This window comes from Fukomys damarensis, unplaced genomic scaffold (genome assembly GCF_012274545.1).
Source record: "Fukomys damarensis isolate Sample0158 unplaced genomic scaffold, DMR_v1.0_HiC HiC_scaffold_13, whole genome shotgun sequence".
Taxonomy (NCBI): domain Eukaryota; kingdom Metazoa; phylum Chordata; class Mammalia; order Rodentia; family Bathyergidae; genus Fukomys; species Fukomys damarensis.
In genome coordinates this window covers 11,121,941-11,142,790 of record NW_022900925.1, presented here as the reverse complement: position 1 = coordinate 11,142,790, position 20,850 = coordinate 11,121,941, and the positions used below count along the sequence as shown (strand labels likewise).

General features: G+C 41.8%; 1 long non-coding RNA gene across 1 annotated transcript; it reads right to left on the bottom strand.

The window, feature by feature from the left end:
* Positions 1-77: 77 nt before the first annotated feature.
* LOC104849394 lies at positions 78-20,792 on the bottom strand. Its single transcript, XR_776743.1, has 5 exons — positions 20,720-20,792; positions 8,738-8,836; positions 8,114-8,245; positions 2,395-2,462; positions 78-113 (listed from the first exon to the last, which is right to left on the bottom strand). It is a non-coding gene; the product is annotated as an uncharacterized LOC104849394 (long non-coding RNA).
* Between the last annotated feature and the right edge of the window lie 58 nt (positions 20,793-20,850).

Below are 20,850 nucleotides of genomic sequence, written 5' to 3'. Positions count from 1 at the left end.
GAGGCGAGAGGATCAAAAATTCAAGGCCAGGCTCAGTAACTTAGTGAGGCACTGTCTCCAAATAAAAAGGGCTGGAGATGTAGCTCAGGGATCCCTGGGTTCAAGTCCTAGTTCTGCCAAAAAATATAATTGAATAAACAACAAGATAAGCTCTTGTATCTGTAATTTGTAAACATATCCGACATCCTCAAACAATAAAAAGAGTTTAAGACTCTCAAAACTCCAATTCATAGGTAACAATGGTTAACATATTGGTGTACAACTTTTGTACATGGATTTAAACATATAAGTTTACAAAATTGTCATGCCTGCTGTCTTATGATGGACTTCATTCTTGCTATAATGTGTTTTAATCACTTTTCTGTGGCAATATATACAGAATTGCATTGCTAATTTTATTGGTTTTGTAGTATGACATAGAATAATATTTTAACTAGTTACTTCTAATTTTTCACTATAAGGTTTATCCTCAACCTCTCAGCCATTTGACTGAGTATTTTAGGGCAAATTTCTAACCCTGGGCTTGCTGAGTCAAAGGCATGCTCATTTAATATTCAGATATCTTCTGGGTTAAATTGTGTCTCCAAAAAGCCACACTGAAATCCTAACGTCTAGTACCTGGGCATATAATCTTATGTGGGTCTTTGCAGAACAGATTAGGTCAGGATACGAGTCCTAATATATTATGACCAGAATCCTTAAATAAAGGAAAAATTTGAACACAGGCACGGCATAGAGAGGAGGCCGTATGGAGGCAGAGAGGAGACTGGCAAAGTTGCAAGTCTGGCAATGCCAACAGTGGCCAGCTATCCCCAGAAGCTAGGAAGAGGCAGGGAAGGATTCCATTAGTCTCCTGTGCGTTCAGGAATACTGCTGACAGCTCAGTTTCATATTCCTAGCCTGAAGAGCTTTGAGACCATAGCTGTATTTGTTTTAAGCCACCTAGTTTGTGGTACTTTGTTATAGCAGTTATAGCTAACCAAAACAGTTGCATAAGGCCAACTGCCTTCCAGAAACGATGCATCAGTCTAAATTCTCACTATAACAAACTGTTTTTTTAACAGAAAGAAAGAATAACCAAGGAAACAAAAAAATTTAAAAATAAACTGTCTTTACCTGGGCATAGTGGCATATGCCTGTAATCTCAGCACTGTGAGAGGCAGAGGCAGGTGGAGGATAAGTTTGAGCCAAGCCTGGGCAATTTAGCAAGAACTTGTCTCAAAAAAACTTTTCAAAAAAAGACTGGCAATGTATCTCAGTGCAAAGGGCCTGGGTTCAATCCCCAGTACTGAAAAAAATATCTATCTTTATACAGTACTTGTTTCTTTAATATTGGTGACATGTAGAGCCGGGGATTTAGCTCAGCTATTCTGCAACCTGCCTCGCAAGCACAAGATCCTGAGTTCGATCCCCAGTACCAAAAATAAAATAAAATATTGGTGACATGTAATAACTTCATATATTTATTAATGATTTGCATTTGTGCTGGGAAATGCCTGTACATAGGTTTTCCTGTTCTGGGGGTTAAACTCAGGGCCTTCACACTGAGATGCATTTCCAGCCCCTTTAAATTTTTTTTTTACATTTGAGACAGGGGCTTGCTAAGTTGTTAAATTGCCTGGGAAGGGCTCAAACTTGTGATCCTCTTGTCTCAGCTTCCCAGAGCACTGAAATTACAGATATACATCACCACTCTTTGCTGCCTGTAAACACTTTTTGCCCATTTTTCTTTTGGGATATTAATTTTCTTTCTTAATAGCTTATAAGAAATGTTTTCAAATTGGGAACATTAGGGCTGGGGATTTAGCTCAGTGGTTGCAGCACCTGCCTCGCAAGGGCTCAAGTTCGATCTCTGGTACCAAAGAAAAAGGAACATTAACACTTTACCATATATGTACTAAATATTTATCCCCATTCAGACATCTTTTACAAGTATAAATTTTCTATGGCTTCTGATTTTATAGCAAATCAGAATATCCTTCCCTACTCATAATTATTTTAAAAAGAAAATTACTCATATTTTCTTCTAGTGCTTCTATAGTTTCATATTTTGAAGGTAAATCTTTGATTTGTCTGGAATAAGCTTTCCTGCAAGAAGTTGCCCAACTATGTCCTATGATTCAAGGTATCAGACTGCAGGGAACAGGGAAAAGGGACATTACTGAAACCCCTGCAGTGAGACCTGGTGGCCTATGAGCCATGACAGCGCAAAGAGAATTAATGAATGAAGACAGGAAACAAGATTTAGAGAAGAAGCTGAGCTTTGGGCCTGATCGGTGCTGTTCTGGACAGCAAAGACAAAGGGCCCCAAGGTTGCCACACTTTTATTGGATTCATAGGGAATAACAAATGACTGAGAAGGTGGCAGTAATCCTAAAATGATGAGGAACTTACATTGATGAAGATCTCAGGTTGATAAGGAACTTGTGTTGATTAGGAGTGTCAGACGAGCAGAAATGGTCCTACAACAGCAAGTGGGATGAGTTAAACTGATAAGGAATTTGTCCCTCCCCAGTACTGTGAGAGGCAGAGGCAGGAGGATAGTAAGTTTGAGCCTAGCTGGGCAATTTAGCAAGACCCTGTCTCAAAGATCTGAGTCTCAAAGATCCAGGATGTCTTTAGCTGATGTAATCTTGCCCTTCAGCTTCATGTCATCATGAGACCATTGAGGTCTCAGCTGTGACTGGAGGAAAAATGGAATTAGGTCTCCACATAGCAAAGCTGGCTTGCAGGCAGGAAAATTAGGCCTAATCACAATTTAATTGAGAAATGACTTTTCCCAAAAATTATGTAGAATTAACCCCAACATCAGATGACATTATTACTACGCTTCCAAGCCTCTAGTCTCCAGTGACAGACAATTCTCAACAATGTACCAGTTGCCACACCAAGGTCTTTCTCCTATACCAGGAGATTCCAGCGATTGGCTCTGGTTCTACATTTTAATGCCACATCATACAAGTAGACCTTCCATGTCAGCAGTTTCATGATTGGAAACCATAAATCATGATCCCCTGAAATGTTATTTCTGTCCATACAGCCCTTTCTTTGATTGTTTCACATGGATTAAAGGACACTTGACAAGCAGCACAGAAAGTAATTTTATATATGATTTGGATTCTGTGATAAGCAGAAACAAATGGCAGAAGCTGGGTACTACCTGGCAGGATGTGCTTTTTTTTGTATTTGTACACTTTAGGTAAAAACAAATGATACACTTAGAACCACCAAAAATGTTTATCTTAATTAGCTTATCCATACCCTGAATTTACAAAAGAAATTTCTTGCACCACAAAAAGTAGCATTTGGATTAATTTACATTGATCAATATTATAACTAAAATGTAAAAAACCTGAAGATAAACACTGGCCACGGGCTCACCAGCTGGGGGCTTGGATGTGGAGAGAAAGGGATACTTAGGAATCTAAACTGATGATACTCTGAGATCAGCTCTAATAAACAAAGTTTGAGAATACATAAAATGACCAGTAGATTTTAGTATGATGAAGAAGTGGTTCCTCCGAAAAGCAGGTATTAGATAACACAGATGGGAGGAGCTTAGGGGTTTATTAATCTGGACTGGAAAAAAAAAGTATGGTTTCTCAGAAGAGGCCAACTTCAGCCAAAAAATGAGAAGAAAGCGGCGAGGAGGGTATTTGGTAGATCCGAGACTTCCAATGCCGATAATGCCAAATTTAGCAGCTCTCTACACCTCTATTAAAATACCATTCTCTCGAGACATTTTCAGAGAGAGATAACATACAATGGGGAAAGTCATCCTACATTCACAAGGCATTCACTGGTCCACAGCCTGCTGAAAAACACAGGCAGACATTAGAGTTAATATAAATTAAAACAAACTCACTAATTTGCTCCAAAAGGATGACAGCTGTGTGGTCCCAGGTAAATAAAACCTGAAGCCTGATTAGCAGAGATCAAGACGATTATGTTCCCTAAGTACCACTTCAGGAATACAGCTAGAATAAGTTTGTAGAATCCATGGGTCTCTTTTGGTCTAACATTTGTGAGACATTTTTTATGATTACAAATATACATAAACAATACATAAAACACTTTGTCAACCTGGAATCCCTTACAGTAGTATTGACATCCAGTTGGATAATGGATGTGGCCAATTAAAAAGCTTTCAATGGCAAACTCCCTGGCAAGATGTTAACAAGGACATTAAATCACGGGGTGAAGGGTGGGCTGGAATTCCTCCTGGATATCCTCTGGTCCGACAATTTTCAGCTCTATGCCTTTCAAAGGCGACCTTTTTGCAGGTCCAGCCATTTTTCTTGGGAGATCGGGCTGGATCAGACTTCTAAAAAGAGCAAAGCACCACAGATAACCACTAGAGGGCAAACTCCATTCTCCTTGCCCTTCTCTGGTCTGACAGTTAATGTGGGGCTTTGGAGGCCGGCCTCACAGATGATTTTTCAGATGTCCAGAAAGAAGGCAAATATGACCAACTCAATTTCCTGCCATCCTTTTGTGGTAAGACAAGTGGTGTAGTCAGGGGAAGAATGAAGTGGCAAGGAAATGGGCAAGTCCAGATCCCCTGGCATAGGTCCCTAAACTTTGCTTTCAGACCACGACCTGCCTAGTATTTTTACCCCTGGTCAGCTGTTGCAGCCATTTGCTATTCTCTAAACCTCTGGCTTTGTTTATCTATATTCGCTCCACTTGATGAGCTCTTGCACATCCTTCAAAGCCCAGTTCAAATGTTCCACCCGGACCCTCTCAGCATTCCCACTTCTGTGCTTCTACAGCACTAACTTTGGTTAGCAATTATTTATGTACTCTTCTGTCCTGTAGAACAAGAGGGCTCTAAGTCTATATCAGCATAGGTCCTGAACTTCACCTGCATTACATGTCTTCACCTTCTCCTATATTAAGAAACTTTATTTCTTAGAGTGTTAGGGATCAAACCCAGGACCTCAGGCATGATAGGCAAGAGCTCTGCCACTGATCCATATCCCCTATCTTTGTTTTTTGAGGCAGGGTCGTACTATATAATTGAGACTGACCTGGAACTCACTCTGTAACCCAGGCTGGTCTTGAACTCACAGCGATCCTCCTGCCCCAGCCTCCTGAGTGCTGGGATTACAGATATATGCCACCATGCCCAGCTCCCCTACCCTTTTTATTTTTTATTTTTGAGAAAGAGTCTGTCCAAGCTGCCCAGAATAGCCTCAAGCTTGTGATTCTCCTGCTTCAGTCTCCTGAGGAGCTAGGATTACAAGTGTGTACCACCACATCCAGCTCACCCCTAATGGACTTTCTTGAGGGTAAATGCTGTATCTGATTACTCTAATCTCTGCACTGTCTAGCTCAATGCTTGGAAAGTAGACCTTCAAGTTTCATAGACTGAAGTTGCCTCCTTTTGGGCATGTAACTTGCATCTCTCTGAGGATGAGTCAGCTTCTTTATTCAGTCAGCAAGTAATTATGAGGGATTTTCTGTTGTGTTCAGTGTCATGGTTGGGGAGGGTGGTCCAGAAAGTGTACTGTTATCCAGGAGTTTGTCTTTTGGGGATAGCAGACAATAACAAAAGAGAGCAAAACAGCAGAGGGAGTGAAATAGTTGAATAGGAATTTTCTGCTGTTACACACACACACACACACACACACACACACACACACACACAGCACTGGTTTTAACAACCATCCACAGACTAGAGTCCATAGAGTAAGTCTGTGGGAATCAAAGAGTCCAGGGAGGTTCTAGCACACAATTAGAGAAGTAAAGTACAAAAGGACAGTTTCACTTTCCTTGCATTGTCCTTCCCTATAGCGGCTCTGCCTTGCGCCGTGAGAAATCCCCTCAGCCCATGATTCCTTCTGCAGCAGAAAACAAGAGTGCAGGGAATGAGTGTCCAGCTTCCCCAGTCATGCAGGACAGCTTTAGAGAGGTCAAATAAGAAAGAGCACAGCCTTTGCAAACAGAAAGGTTTGGATTCAAAGGCATCTCCCCAGCTCTGCCAAGTTGATTCAATGATTTGAGCTCTGGTATTCTCATCTGTAAAACAGAGATGATAATCTTCCAGATAAGGGAAGATCAGGTGACATAGGAATGTAAATCACTAGTTCCAAGCTCTTGAAACCCAGCAAATGCTCAATAATGGGGTTTGCTAATTCAGTGGCGTGCTGGAGCTGACCTAAAAAGGCCCAAGAGTGCAACTGGTCCCACACATTTCCTCTCAATTCCAAGTCCAATGAGACCATGTCAGTATCTTGGAACTGGCCACAGCAGGAATATTCACACCATGGAAATTAGCAAATACTATAAATACTACACAGCAGGGATTTTTCTGAGCAGTTGCTAAACATTTACCAGATATTCCCAGTTCTCACCATCACAGCTGAGAGTTATAACTCGTTCACTCCGGACAGCCCCAGTGCTATCTAGGCCCAAGAGTGCAACTGGTCCCACACATTTCCTCTCAATTCCAAGTCCAATGAGACCATGTCGGTATCTTGGAACTGGCCACAGCAGGAATATTCACACCATGGAAATTAGCAAATACTATAAACACTACACAGCAGGGATTTTCTGAGCAGTTGCTAAACATTTACCAGATATTCCCATTTCTCACCATCACAGCGGAGAGTTATAACTCGTTCACTCCACACAGCCCCAGTGCTATTGGTATTTCACCAGTGTAGCCGCTCATTTCCATCGGAAGCAGGCGATTGTGAGCTCGCTGGGAATTGTCTCACGGTGTGGTGGGAAGTGACCCAACTCAGTCACAACAGTCCACTGGTCACACTTCTTCATGTAACCCCAGACACACCCTTAGAAACAGAAAATCTTCCCCCCTCCCACCTCCAGGCAGAGGCTCAGGCAGCAATTCCAGAGTTCCCCAGGGTTGCAAGAGCCACTTTCACAAGATGATGTGTTTGTCACATATGAGCAGCTCTCTTGCCCAGGTGTGTCTCTGAGTCGACTCAGGGTCCTATCTTCCTTCTTGAGCTCCAAGCTGCTATGTCCAGGAATACTCAGAGCAGACGTCTCTGTGGGGACACCTCACCCAGCTCACTGTCAAGTCTTCACTCAGGAGCCTGCCCCTCCCAGAACCCCACCTCACACCACGATGGTCCCCTGGTGGGCTTTCTGGGAGCCCTAAAGGGTAGTAAGGAGATCCTGGCTTCTGGAAAGCCTGAGGCTGTCATCTTCCTCTGAAAGAGGAATTGTTGCCTGGTGATGGCACCTGAATGCCACACACACACACACACACACACACACGCACACACACACACTCACATGCACACAGGCTGACCAGAAAGGGGAAGTGTGCTCAGACTCATGCTCACTGCCTCTAGGGTTGGGTGAAGTCCTGTGGGTGAATACCACTTCTCCAGTTGCGCCCAAGCACGGCACTCAGACCACTGCTGTCTCCTCTGCCACTCATATCTGGACACCGTGGCAGTTCCGGTAAGTACTTTGGCTTTCCCGGAGATCATTTTCTGCCTTCTCCACCAGAACATCTGTCGGTGTTGGCATCAGGTTATGTGTCTATGTGAGCAGGTGCATATACTGGGCCAGAGGACTGTACTGAGACCTTGGTGCAACCACTGGATGGGGGTGGAGAAACACTGGCCTTAAAGATTTTGCTCTGCCAATCATGGGCTGGGTGATCTGAGATAACGTTTTACCTCTCTGGGCTGGTATGTATATGGGGATGATGACGTCTGCCAGGTTGAAAAGAACTAATGGTTGGGGGTGAGATAAGTAACTATAGGGAGGTTATTATCATTCCCTGGATACTGATGGTGAGATTTGTTTGGTACTTGATACACAAGAGGACTTTTATGATACTGTGCTAGAGGTAGGTGTGGGGACCAAGGCATCAACTAAGCCCACTTTTGCGGTTCTTGGGTGAAAGAACTGGAGCACCATCGATCTTAGTATCTTTGTCACTTCACCCTGCCTTTCAGGGACATCAAGATCAAAGTGTTAGGCTTAGGTGAAGTCGCGATTGAACCATCTGCTCTTGCCCATTTGGAAAATAAATTGGCAAGGTGATCTGAGTTCAGCCTTTCTACTTCCACTTCCCCTGCCTTGGGTACTTGTTCCTAAAGGGACTCCCTTCCCTGGCCCCCTTGCACACCTGGACTTCTGAGGGCATCAAGAGTGGGCATTGCTGCTAAGCATGGTGACGGGCACTGATAGTCCCAGCAATCAGGAGGCTGGGTTGGGAGGATCTCTGAGTTCAGGAATTGGAGACCAGCATGAGTAACACCTGTCAAAAAAAAAAAATCAAGTGAGCATCGCTGCACCTGTAGAACACAAGCTGGGCTTTTCTTTAAGATTTTTTTTTTCCCCTATGAAAATTTGAAAACTGCAGAAGAATAAGGAAAACAACGACTACAAATTGCACCACCTCCTCAGAACCACTGCGAAGCATTTAACATATTGCCTTGCAATCCTTTTTCTCCTGGGTATGGATGGTTTTGAGATTTATGCATTTTGTTTTGATGTAAACACATTCAACAAATGGGACTCTGCATGATACCTCTAATCTCAGCTCAGATGTTACCTGGTTCACTCCACTAGCATTACCACCAGAGAGCAATCGCGAGACAGTTTTAAATTTTCCTCTAGAACCACTGAGTGGCAGAGTTTTAAGTTTTCCTCCACTTTGTTTTTTAGAACCAATAAACAAGAAAAAGAGGCAATTTTGTTGGACCCCAAGATAAAATTTCGAGTGGTAGAAATCCTGGGACAAACTTACCAGGAAGCTGAACAATCCGCAGCTGTGGAAGGCTCTGCTGAGGGCAACAGACAGAAGTACTTTGTAGAGACTGACTGTAAGCTAAAATCACTTGCACCACTAAGAAAAAAGATAACATAGAACCATTCGTACAAATGAAATTTAGTCAACATTTGATTCCATTCAATAAAGAACAAAACCAACTGTATTTTTATCATTTTCATCTGAAACATTCCATATTTTAATCTGAGCCTTGCAAACTTTTTCATTTGGAGTTTGAAGCTGTTTGGGTTGCATTTCATTTTTAGAGAACTTCATTTGAGATGGCAATTCAAATGCAGGTGCAGTTTCTTTGAATGTCATGCTGTTGTTTAGGTAATAAGAAATACTAAGTAATTGGCTTTAGATTTTGTAATTTTTTTCCCTGAGTTCCTGCTAGGTTTTGTAATCCCATTTTTTTTTTTTTTTCCAGTACCAGGGGTTGAACTCAGGTCCTTGAGCTTGCGAGGCAGGAGGCGGAACCACTAAGCTAAATCCCCGGCCCTCTGCTAAGTTTCATATTCTGGTAGTCAATGTATTTTCAGTGATATATAAAAATAGTCCCATTCTCTTTGACCAGTATTAATTTCTGAGTATCTTATTGCTTGTCACTTGAATCCTATAGCTGTCATACATCTTTGGTATAAGCAATGTTTGATTTTTTTGAAGTGTGTAAACCATCTCTTCATATTTTCAGTATGTAATTTTACATTGCTGCATTTTTAAAAGTTTGGCCATAATTCTTGACGCATGCTTCTAATTCATGTACCTGCACATGTGACCTTTGTGAACAAAAATTTGCATGTATAATATGTGTTTACTTGTAACTCTCTGGTCATACACTGCTTATATCGGTGGATTCAAGTTACTGAAGTGAATACCAATTTTTAAAAAACTAAAAAAAAAAAGGAAAACACACAGAACATCTTGGAAACATTAAAAAATTGATCTGTTAGGTAATAGGGACTAGAAGTTCTTTTAAGAAATGATACCCAAATGTTTGAAAAAAGTGTTTATTGTATACTTAAGAGCAAGGCTGAGCAGTAGGGAAGGATGAAACCTGCTCTCTCACATTAAAATATCCAAATAATATTGCCATGTTTTCTTCCAGTTCAACCACATGATCAGGTAATATCATGTGAATGTGGCATAGACACAATTTTGAATTCTGCTGTTTTCTATTTTGGTTTAGTTTTTGGTTTTTTGGGAGATGGTCTCACTATGTAGTTCAGGCTTTTTTTTTTTTTTTTTTTTTTTTTTTTTTTTGGTACTGGGCATCAAACTCGGGTCCTTGAGTTTGCGAGGCTGATGGTGGAACCACTGAGCTAAATCCCAGGCCCTAGTTCAGACTGTTCTTGAACTCACTATGTAGCCCAGGCTGGCCTCAAACTTGTGGCACTCCTCCTGCCTCAGCCTCTGAGTTTTGGGATTACAAGCATGCACCGCCACACCGGGTTTGTTTTGTTTTAAATTATCTCGTAATAATTTATCTCATGATGTTTCCTTCCTAAATATCACTCTATTGCTGTATCCTCTCCCATCAAGTAATTCTGAAATGTACTTACAGTCCACGACTATTTGACTTCCAAGTAACTCAATACTACTCATGCAAAGGTAAATACATTTGTGCTTTAGATCTTTTGGGGGTTGCTTTTTGGGCTAGATTTCTAAAAGTATTATTGAATCAATGGATATAGCAATTTAAAAAATGTATTATCATTTGCTTTCCAAAAACATTTTTAACCCATGTACACTGGCTATGTGGGAGGATCAGTTTCACCCCAACTTTGTCAGAATAGGATTTTATCTCTCTTTTTTTTTCATTTTTTGATAGCAAATAGATGTAATTTCTTACTCTGGGCAGACAAATATGCCAAACAAGAAATAGGCTGTGATGAATGAGCAGGTGTAGACAGAGTGGAGTCCTGGAATGAAGTAAATCAGACTCAAGATTAGTCTGAGAGCTGACACAGTGTGATGAGCTATCACACTGAGAGACGCATGTTCAACAGGATGACTAGGCTCAGCCACCTTCTTAATTTTATAGGGTGTATATTCAGATGTAATGTCTTTTCTATGGAACAATAAGCATGTTGTCAGCCTTATATTCTGTCCATTCCTGCAGTATCAAAGAAATATGAGCTTTTTTGCATTTTATATTATAAAACAATTTATAATTCTGTTTACAACAATGTTTATAAATAAACTCACAAGCATTTCATTTATGCCCTATGTTTACTTTAATAAGATACTGCATGTATACAGGACGTGCCTGGGGGTAGCAATCTGGCTGTCATGAAACTGCATTTGCATGTGTTTTTTAAAACAGGCTAGGGCCGGGGATTTAGCTCAGTGGTTCCACCGCCTGCCTCACAAGAGCAAGGTCCCGAGTTTGATCCTCAGTACCAAAAAATAAATAAATAAATAAATAAAAATGAAACAGGCTAGGGATGTTGCTCAATGGTACAGCGCTTGCCTAACATACATGAGGCCCTGGGTTCAATCTCCAGCACCACCACAACAGCAAAAGCTTCACAAATTCACCAGTAAAATATCCATGAAGTGAACAAAACAAAGGTAGACATTTGTAAATATGTTTACATATCTTCTTTAGCAACAGGTATAGTGGATATAATTCATGTTTAAATAACATATACATATCAACATACTAAAAAAATTCTGACCCAAAATACTTTTTTGCACTAACATGTGTACATATTATTATTACCCATAATAAATTTAACTGGCAAAGAAGCTAAACTCATCATAATATATAATTAAAAACAATCAACAACAGCCTTTTCTCACTGTGCACGTCCTCCCTTGAAACCTTCCATAGCCTGTATCTCCTCCTTTCCCCTGGAAGCCCAAGGTCCATCCCTTTATTAAGCTCTGTATAAAGTTCAGCCATCTTGTCCTTCTCTGAGTTCATACTCCCTTGCACATTAGATTTATAAAATTTGTATGTTCTTCTTTAAAAAAGAAATCAAGGGTCACAATAGCAGAACACCGCTACTCACTCAAGACTGTGTCCATAAAGACCAGGAGCTTTTCCTTGAATTGCATAAATGGTGCCAGGAGTTAAACAGTGGCTAGACTTTCTGGCAGAATGTTATCTAACATCCTCAGCAAACTCCTGCTAATTTTAGTTTAAGAACATCAAGTTTTAGTAGTCATTAAAAATTTAAGAAATTTAGTGGTAAGCTGTCCCTTACTTTCTTCACAAAAATGAAAGTACATGGCATTACACGCCATTTGACAAGAGAACTAAAGAAATGACTGGCTTTTCTGGATGTGTTTAAGGCCCATCCAGAACACCCTGTGGTACTGGCAGAATCGAGCAGTAGGTGAGAGGGGAGGCTAGAGGAGAGAAGAGGTACTACTTCGTCTCCGTGCCCCTCCTCCAAGGATTTATGGTCTTTGATGCTTCTTCTCAATTTAATTTCAAGTATGAATCAGTTAATTATGCATCCATGGAAATTTTTGCCATTTTTATTGATTTTTACATAGTACCTAAATGAAAACAGAATGCTATGCAAATGCGGTTTCAGGACAGCCAGATTGCTGCCCCCAAGCATATACAAAGCATGGAGGTTCCTTGGCCTTGAGCCTCACTGGTGGGTCAGTTCCACACCTTGGATGTTCCAGTTCTTAGCTGAGGACTGAGTCGCCGGCAAGGAGGAGAGAGTCAGCACAGGGAGTCCTTGGAACTGCAGGGTGCAGAGGACCAGCAGGGCACACAGGGGTGGGAGAGTGCTGAGGACTGAAGTTGCTGGGGTGGGCAGGGTGCCAGAGGACACCAGCCTTGGCCATGCTAAGCAGTGAGGAGCTCAGACTCCATTCAGTTTCAGTTATAGAGAACTATTAGAAGGTTTACAACACAGGGGGGATAGGTTTCTTTTTTGGCAGGCAGTAGTGAGACAGACAGGCGTTAGGGGACTGCAAAAACATACTGGTCCAGGCACAGAGAGGATGAAGATTTGGACTAAATTAAGCAAAGTGGGAGCAGAGAGGAAAGGATGGATTTGAAAGCCAACGCGGAGTTGGCATAGAAAGGCTGACTGGCTGAGGGGCGTGGACATGGGGCCATGGGAGGAAGAGGAATGAAGCTGAGGCATCCAGCCTTTCACAGAGGAAGGACAGAGAAGAAGGACCCTGGACTCCTTTTAGTTGCCCTCTGCTCCACATATGCACACTGGAAGAGAAAGGATGGAAAACATCTCACACTCCGTGAGCTCACTGTTAATGAAGCAGCTGCTCAACTCTGGGTGAAGGATAGGGCCCTACTGACAAGAAGAGGTGAACTTTTTGCCCTGGCTAGCCAGATTTCTCAAGAAGTCACCTATAAATATAATCACAGAACCAAGTCAAGATGCAGTAAAAGCGGAGGATGGGTTTCCAGACTTCCAGGATTCTGTGCAAACACTCTTGCAACAGGACAGAGTTAAGAGTGAAGAACTCACAGCTCTTAGTTCACAGCAGCTGGAAAGAGTGATAGCAGATGGAGTTCCTGTGCACCCAAGCTGGATATGAGAGACTGCAGCGTGCCAGGAGAAGGCTGTCCTGGGAGTTCTGACCCGCACGGAGAATCTCCACGTGCGTAATTTACCAGACAACCTCATCCTTTTGCGGTGGACGGGAACTGAGTAGACCTTACTCTGTCTGGTGAGGCAAAGTCCCAGTCATCTGAGAGCCTCAGGATTTTGAAAGACTACCCTCACTCAGTTTTTACTTTGGAGAAGAAAGCCATCAAAACAGAGCCTGAAGATTCAAGATGGCTGTGATTCTCTCACTGCTCTCTGAAAATGGCATCAGATTTAAGGCTAACACTCCTTCATAGAAATAAGCCTTTATAACCAATGTGGCCTCCTTCAGCACAGATTTCATAGACAAAGCATCAACACTTTCTCAGTCTTCTGTGGAAACCGCAAAGACAAAACAACAGGCAGAAAAGAGAAAATTGACTGTTGCAATCTGTAACAAATACTGATCCACTCACATGCCTGTGAGCCGCTTTATGTGGAAAGGCTTAGGATGACTAGAAAAAGAGAAAGCAAATGCTCTAAAAAATTTAAGCTAAGAAAAATACTGTGTATTTAATATTTGATAAAATTGATTTTAATAGGAAACATGTAGCATTCATTCAATAATGTCATTTTCACTGGTTTAATCAGCGCACATTTACACAATAAATATTGAAGGAATACTACAATGAGTAGAGTAGAAAATGTGTCTTGCTATTTAACCCAGATTGGATTATATAATAGCTACTTTAGGTGCAGCAAAGAGAGGAAGCTACTACTTGGACAGAGAACTTGAAACAAATGGACAGATGTGTAAATGCCTTGATTTAAACACTGATATTTCAGAAGGGGCTAAATAAATTAAGACATAGTGAGTTAACCTTAAATATGACACAGGTGGTGACTTAACAAAGCTATAAGAGATTCTGTGTTTTATATCCAAAAATTCTTCTCGCTGTGCAGGAGTCAAAGAGACCCAGTGGCTCTCATGGGAATGTCTTCCCACCAGGGGGTCACAAGAGAGTCCCTGCGTCCACATTTGCAGACATATTTCTATGGAAATTAGTCCACAGCTGTAACTCAATTTACTTTGCTATTTCATTTTTTATAGCTTCCAAGTTTTTAAATGCAAGGTTTTTTTGGTTAAATTTATTCAATATATATATATACACACACACATATATATATAATGTAGGTGTATACTTAAATATTAATAATGTCCTGGCATAATTATGAGAATTATACATTTGAATCCACAGCAGTACAAAAAAATACAAATCCAACATCTGCCAATATACAACTTTTTCCCGCTGCTTTAAGAAAACATATTTGACAGTTTATCTATTTCCTACAGATTTATCTAACCCAGTTATTACCAAGAAGGGTGTAGTGGCATAAGCATGTGTCTGTTTTTCAGTTCTGCTTTAGATTTTAACTGTGTAGTAAATATTAAGTCATAATCTCTAATACTAAAACTTGTCGGCCAAATGTCTTCACTGTAGTCTCTGATCACTGTCACATATATAATTGCTTTTTCATTTTGATATGTAGAAGAACTTTATAGTAGAAACACTGATAAACAACTTTTAAACTGTTAAAAGGCTTTTCTCCTTCCCTGAATGTTTTAATTGTACAGTAGTATTTTTCCCACTGCAAAAGCTTCTAATGGACCTTGTAACTTTGTGCTAGCTTGAGGTTGATTACTGTGGTTGTATTATTCACACTGTGTAAAGTATAGTATGAGTACAATTTAAATAGAATATTCAGTTCTTAATATTAGCCATAGCACTGGTTAGTATCTCACTAGTTTCACGAAACGTTTCCTGTATTTTAATCTATGTTGCGATATTTTGTGGGTTTTTTTAAAATTGTGTCTTACAGTTTAAGTTTGTAGGTTTTAACAAGCAAGTTTTTAAAGATGCAATAAACTTTGAGCTAATATTTATCCATCTTTGGCAGACTCACAAACTGCATCTTTAAATCATGAATAAGTTTCCTTAAGTATCATAATCTTCTGATCTTTCAAATTTAGTGACAAGGAAGCACAAGAAAAGTTTCAGTAGAATAGTTTTTATTTTGTAACATGACTGTATTAAACTTGCTATACATTGAAGCCAATTTTATATATATGAAAAAACAATCTAGTGCTAATGAGCCTTAACAGTATCAGTAGTCTCCCAGACCCTTAGATCTAGGTAAAGATCAGTTCAGATTCTCATTCCACACTGTTTTAGGGCCTTGCATAGCCCTCCCTGGGATGTCTGTGATTTCCTGAGGAGGCCATCTCTTTCCCCTGGTCAGCACCAGCTCCCAGGCTCTGTGAGCAAGACTCTGTACTTCATTCACCTAGAGTTGAACTGACTCCTTTCCCCACACCACCAAAACAAACCTGCTCATGAAATCATTAGCAGATGCAGAAATTTCACTAAGGGCTGGACAGGAGGCCACCAGAGTGTGCATACGGCAGCATGCAAACAACTGCACATTGAATATATAGCATAGCTCTGTTCTGAAAATGCCTTTGCCACCCCATCTCTGAGTACTTTCTATTTGTTGCTTCTATCACTTTGTATCAGGGCTAACTCCTCTTCTTCACTTTCTCCCATCCTTGTCATCTTCTTTTCCCCAAGAACTCCAAACTGTCCCTTTCTGTGACCCACAGGAATTCAATATTCCTCAGTTCCTTTGAATATATAGCATAGCTCTGTTCTGAAAATGCCTTTGCCACCCCATCTCTGAGTACTTTCTATTTGTTGCTTCTATCACTTTGTATCAGGGCTAACTCCTCTTCTTCACTTTCTCCCATCCTTGTCATCTTCTTTTCCCCAAGAACTCCAAACTGTCCCTTTCTGTGACCCACAGGAATTCAATATTCCTCAGTTCCTAACAGCAGACTTTATTCCTGGCCCAACCAGCTCAGTAGTTGTGCTGCAGTATTCTCTTGACAGCAGCTTCCCTTTTCAGAATGTACTTGTAATTGTCATTAGAACTTTTTGTTTACTCTTAGTGGAGCCCCACGTCAGATGATCTCAGAACTCTAATGCACGCATCATCTCTTGCAAGCATTTAGAAGATGCAAGTGAGATCTTAAGGATCTTATTCCAGGTATAGAAGCTAGTGCCCAGTAAATCAAAGACAAGGCTCTGCTTACTTGATGCCTAGCCTGTGATTCTTCAATATTTCATACTTATGTGGATTTATGCATGACTTTTACATTATAAACTGTATTTCTGCTTTGGGGTTTTTTTTTTTTTTTTCTGGTACCAAGAAAAAACTCAGGACCTTGCTCTTCTGAGGCAGGCGCAGCACCACTGAGTTACATCCCTGGCCCTATAAACTGTCTTTCTTGCACAGCATCTTGGGTGGAAAAAAAAAAATACCAAAAAAGCCTACAGTCACAGGAATTCCTGGAGAAGGATGATATAATTCTGACACTGACTCCCCTGCAATGCCTTTTGGAGAAGTGAGAGTTGGGGCTGAGACAGTGGTTGTTCTCCCACTCCATCCTCCCTGTGGATGTCTTAATCATTTCCACTGAAACTACTCAGGATTGCAAAATGCTCAGGGATGGTTTCTTGAAAATATCTTAGGCAATGAGAGAATTGGGAGATGCCAGGGCAAAGCCAGCAACCTACCAACCCTATCACTTGCACGGTCTCTGCTTCTCTACCTGCTTCTTTTTTTTTTTTTTACACAGGGTCTCACTATGTAGTTGAGACTGACCTGGAACTCACTATGTAGCCCAGGCTGGTCTTGAACTCACAGCTATCCTCCTGCCTTGGTTTCCCAAGTGCTGGGATCACAGGTGTGTGCCGCTACACCCGGTTCTCGGTCTGCTTCTTGACCCCGGTGGCTGATGGAAGTGGCAGAAGGAAGGCAGGGGGCTCAGTCGATGTCATGTGTCCTTGGGAAGTGGCTTTGGAATTATATAGTACCGTGCAGGAATTCCAGGCCCTGGATCCAGTCTGCCACCTGTTAGTGAACCCAAGTCAAGTCAACACTCGGGGGACAAGAGATGGTGGGAAGGAAATCAGTTTTATGCAAAGACAAGAGTCCTGGAAGATGGACAGGGAATACATCATCTTCAAAGTTCCATCTTAGGGAACTCGAATGCACAAAAGGGATTTTACAGAGAGGGAAAGAAGGTACATGGCAAAGTGGATAAGAAGCCTATTCATCATCCTTGGTGTGTGTGTGTGTGTGTGTGTGTTCTTCCCCCCCCAGAACACCACAGTGACCTTGACCTCCAGCGGCTATTTCCTGTGGTTATTTACAGACATTAGTTTTCTGAAAGTTAAACCCTAACATTTTACATGCTTGTGTTAGTTGGTGCACAGAACTAAAGAATAAGGAAGGGCATTACACACTGATGTAATCCAAAGGTCACCAGCTGTTCTGAGTTCTATAAATTTAAAGAAAGTTTAGCAGCTAACATCTTAATCATTAGGTACAACTTCTATAATCTTGGCACTCTGGGAGGCTGAAGCAGAAGGATCGCAAGTTTGAGCCCAGCCTAGGCAACTTAGCGTCTTTGCAAGACCCTGTCTCAAAATTTTTAAAAATTTTAAAGGACTTAGGATGTCGCTCAGTGTGAAGGCCTTGAATTCAATCCCCAGTACTGCCAAAAGAATGACCACTCACAAAGGCATGGCCTCCACCCTGTGTCATAAGAGAAGCCCATTCAGTGCAGAAAAAGAGGTTGTAGCATCCTCCAATCATTCATGAATACACAGATATGTGTGGCACATCCACAAGTCCCAGGTGATATTCTGGGTCCTAGAAACATAGTAGTAAAGAGAAGCAAGGCACCTGCTTAGAGGATGTTTATGTACCAGTGTGAGAAACAATGAGCAAATATAACAAGAGACAACTGGCAGTGCGATGGGCTCAGGAGGAGGAAAACTGTGTCTCACCAGTTGATCACAACATACTATAGGGCAGCTGATGACCCTCAGCGTAGCTGACAAGCACTCATCAGAGGGACAGGTGAGGAGGAAGGAAGCGCCACAAGGACGTGTGGCACGGGGCAGCTGGCCTGGAAGGTAGAAGAGGAGCTTGTTGCGCACTGTTGGACCATTGTCCTGAAGCCATTCTGTCTTCTGCCCTGAACCACTCAGCCCGCAGGCCATTGACTTTATCTCCTACTTTGGACAAAATAGAAACCTCTGCGTGTGAACTCTCAATTTCCTATCTTCACATTCAGGTCTTCTTTCTGGTTCTATTCAATGTCGTTCTACTCCCTCTCCCTCTCCCTCTCCCACTCTCCATCTCTCTCTCCAACCTTTGCTTCCTTTTAAAGGCTTATTCTTCTCCCTGGGAAGTGAAGGTATCACCTCTGCTCTTCTTGGATCTTGCTTCTATTCTCTCCTCTTGTCCTGAATTTCATTTTTGTCCTCTCTCCTGGCAAATTCCATTTGTAAACACAATAAAGACTCTCATGTTATAAACAAACAACCTTACTCAGACTCACTTCCCTCTCGCTTGGAGTCCAGGCTTCCTCTGCCTGCTGGGACACTCCTCTCTCCTGTCTCTGTCCTTCTCGGACTGCTCCTTCTCACCCTCCTTTGTAAGTTCTGCTCTTCACTTCTGTCTTAGTTACTTTTCTCATTGCTGAGACAAAATACTGGCACTCAAAGTTAAAGGAGGAAAGATGTATTTTGGCTCACGGTTTGTAGTGGTTTCAGTCCATAGTTGGCCGGCTCCAGGGCAGGGTGGAATGGCAAAGGGGAAACAGTTCATGGCTGGCACAAGGTAGCAAAGCAGCAATATGGTGAAGAAGCAGCAGCAAGCAATGGCAGCAGCCCTCTTTCTGTTCCTTATATTCTATCCAGGCTACACATCCTAAGGGTAAGTAGTGCTCACACCCAGGGTGACCCTTCCCATTATCCACACCCAGAACTATACCAATCATGGATTGGTTTAGTAATCACACACACCTTTAATCCAAGTGGTACAGCCACTAGATCCAGCCACCTCTGTAAAGCTCCACCTATGACCACATGAGGGTTTGGGGGAGACATCTAGACACAGACCATAACAGTTTCCTTCTATTGTCATGTGTGAATCCCCCAGGATTCCATCTCTTCCTCTGGTCTCAATAAATAAGATTTAGAGACTTTGCTAAGGGCAAAATGATTAAGGAGAAAAGAGGAGACCACAGGAGCTCTAGGCTGCTGAGCACACAGGGAAGGGACACCAAGCAGGGAGGATACAGCGCCAGACAACAGGAGCTTCATGCATCGTCTAGGTCCCATAGAAAGTGTATTTCTACAACCCCATCATATTTCAGCTATAACTATCCTCTGAGGACCTCAGACAAAGATTCTAAGATGTCCCTGCTCCTGCCAGTTCTAATGAATCAGTTTCTCTTCCTTGCTATCTACACATTCAAGCAAGGGAGTTTAAGGGAAGGGAAACTGGGAAGAGAAGGAAGCCCAGAGCCTGTCCCTGGAGAGATGTGACTGGTTCATTGATGTTGGGCTTCCAGGCACTGGAACAAGTAAACAGCAAAGGTATTTGGGCTCAAGGAATCTTTTTTTTTTTTTTATGCCTTTCATTTCATCCAGCTCCTGCTCTGCCACCTCCAACTGTTCCAGGGAACAAAGCTTCCAGTTTCCTCATTAATTCCAGCCAGGAGCTCTACAGACCAGCTGGATGCAACTGTCTGCACTGAGGCTCACAACCACCTGAATTGCTTCTTTAAAATACTGATGCTGTTCAAGTCCCACATTAGACTTACAAATCAGAACAGGAAATGGAGTGAGGACATGAGACCCTGTATTAAAGCATATTTTAAATCATTTCCCAGGCAATTCAAATGTAACTTTTGAGAAGCTCAGGTTTAGTGGTCTAAAGTTAAGGTCCTCAATTCACAGACTTGGGTTTGGTTTCTGATTTTTTCATTTATTACCTCTGCAACTTTGGGCAGGTGGATAAAGCCCTTCAAAAGCCTCTGATGTCCTTATCTATAAAATAGAATAATAACAACAACAACAACCTTATAGAACTCCTGAGAGGATGGCATGAGCTGGGGCATGGAAAGTAGTTGGAACTCATAGAAAGCCAGCACATGATGCATGTTAGTTTTCTGAAGCTCATTTTCATACTGAGGTTCTCATTGTGTACAAGAAGTCATAGCAATAGGCCAGGGATTTAGCTCAGTGATGCTGTCGCCTGCCTCGCAAGCGCAAGGTCTGGAGTTTGATCCCCAGTCCAAAAAAACAAAAAGTCACAGTGATAGACTGAAGCCTTGCCAATATAGGAAAGTTTTGAACCACAGTTCTGCTTTCGGTTCTGTTATGAAAATAAAGAATTTATCAGCTTCATGTCAGGTGGCAGGGTAAAGTAGTGAAAGATTGGACTGAGCTGGAATCTCAATAAGTCAATTAGCCTGGGCTACCTTTACAAAATTCCCTAACTTTTCTGAGTACTATTTCCTCACCTGTCAAATGGAAGTACAATCAGCCCTCAATATTTACAGGTCCAGGGCTGGAGATTTAGCTCAGTGGTGTCACCGCCTGCTTCAAGCACAAGGTCCAGAATTTGATCCCTGGTACAAAAAAAAAAAAAAAA